Genomic DNA, 2,083 nt, shown 5'->3' with positions numbered 1-2,083 from the left:
TCCTTCCTTCCTTCCTTCCTTCCTTCCTTCCTTCCTTCCTTCCTTCCCTCCCTCCCTCCCTCCCTCCCTCCCTCCCTCCCTCCACAACTTTGAACATATTTAATAAGATGGTTAAGGTCATGAGGGACCTGGGGAGCTAGACACTGGGATCACTGAGAAGTTAGGAGAAAGAAGTCTGCCAATGTTCCTGGAGGTTCAGCCCCTGGTTGTCCCCTTCAAGTGGTGGAGTCATTGGCTGATGCCAGGTCATACAGTTGGTGGAGGAAGGAGAGTGGAGAGTCAGGCTTTCCTGCTGAGGTAGGCAGCAAGGCCCTAGGGAAGGTATCCCTCCCTCAGCCATGATCCCCCATCATTTCTTCATTCCACTTTACCCTCCTCAGGATGTCATGGATTATCTTGTTAACATGCCCCTCAACTGTCTAGTAGGTTCCTTTTATCCTTAGTTGACCAAGTCTCAGAATGCTCGGCACCAAGGTGCAAAGAAGGACGCAACCAACCAGAGGGCCCAGCAACCTGAGCAGAATACACATGAAATCTGTCCCTGCCACCAGCATGTGGTGGTGCAATCAGCCAGATGACACCTTCTATTATGTTGAAATTAACCTGCTAGACAACTCTGAATTGGAGAGCAACTAGCTAGGAGAAAAGGTCCTCAATTATAGTCATTTGCAACTGGATTAAGAGTTTTAAAGTTCCTGGTATTAGTAGATGAAGTCTGTTGTTTACCTGGCTGGTAAGGAAAGAATGATACACTGGGCAGAGCCTCACCAGGACTCACAACAAGTTCCAATGCACTTATGGCCTCATTTTGTTGCCACTGTTGCTTCTATTTGTATTGGATAAAAACCTTCATGTGGGCTGTGGTATGAACTGGTGTCTGCTTTGGTTTGGTCTGAGCAGGTTTCATCACTGCTTTGTCTCACAATATAAGCCTGTACAACTTTGGTTTTTTTTATTTTTCACAATGAAGTGCTCCCTATGAACTCAGTAAAATTCACTGCAGAATAGGGAATTTTTTAAAGCCTCCTCAGGAATATTTGTATTTTAAACCTCATTGCTAATTAGGAGGCGAGTGAAAAAGTCTGCCCCTGTTAAGGGAATTTCAGGCATATGACAGCCCATGGGGAGGATTCAAGGAGAAGGAGTGCCTTCTGTGACGTTCAGGTCACACCCAGCATGGAGCTCCCTGGGCCACAAAAGGTCAGTTCAAAGTCTGCTGATTGGTTCAAAGTTTTTTTTCGGGTCTAAGGAATTTTTTTCTTTCTCTTTAGAGAGAGAGAGAGTGGGAGAGAGGGATGCAGGAGAAGGGTAGAGAGAGAATCTTAAGCAGGCTCCACATTCAGCACAGAGCCCAATGTGGGGCTTGATCCCACGACCCTGGAACCATGACCTGAGCTAAAATCAACAGTCGGATGTTCCACCACCTGAGCCACCCAGGCAGCTGTGGTGTAAGGATTTTTGAAAAGTGCTTTTTCCTCACTGTACCACTCAGGGATGCTAACTTAAGGGGAATAAATTCTTTAGAGATTATTTTAAAATATCACCTAAAATTTATAAATGAAGGAAATGATTCTACATTCTACCATGATAGTCTAACTTAGCTGGGTCATCTTACACTAAATGTGGACTACTTTTTCTTTTTAAGTTTATTTTATTTATTTTCAGAGACTTAGAGTGTGTGTGTGCAAGCAGGGGAGGGGCAGAGAGATGGAGAGAGAGAATCCCAAGCAGGCTCTGTGCTGCCAGCACCAGCATAGACCCCAACGTGGGGCTCGATCTCACAAACCGTGAGACCATGACCTGAGCCAAGATCAAGAGTTGGACACTTAACCAACTGAGCCACCCAGGCACTACTTTTAATGGGCCATTTTTGTGTAACATTACTCACTAGTAATTGATGTAGATGGAGAATATTTAGCTAAAAGAGACTTGCATGTCCTTTATTCCTGGCTATTGGAAATGTGGTTCATGGAGATCTGTAGCATATCTCCCTGTCCCCAATGTGTTTCACTAAGTTTGGACTGGAGCCCAGAGAACTCGATATTTAAAAAAAATCTTCTTAGGAACAGCCAAGTTTGGGAAC

Source organism: Herpailurus yagouaroundi, unplaced genomic scaffold (genome assembly GCF_014898765.1).
Source record: "Herpailurus yagouaroundi ecotype Mexico unplaced genomic scaffold, PumYag 139, whole genome shotgun sequence".
NCBI lineage: Eukaryota > Metazoa > Chordata > Mammalia > Carnivora > Felidae > Herpailurus > Herpailurus yagouaroundi.
This window is presented reverse-complemented; position numbering follows the sequence as displayed.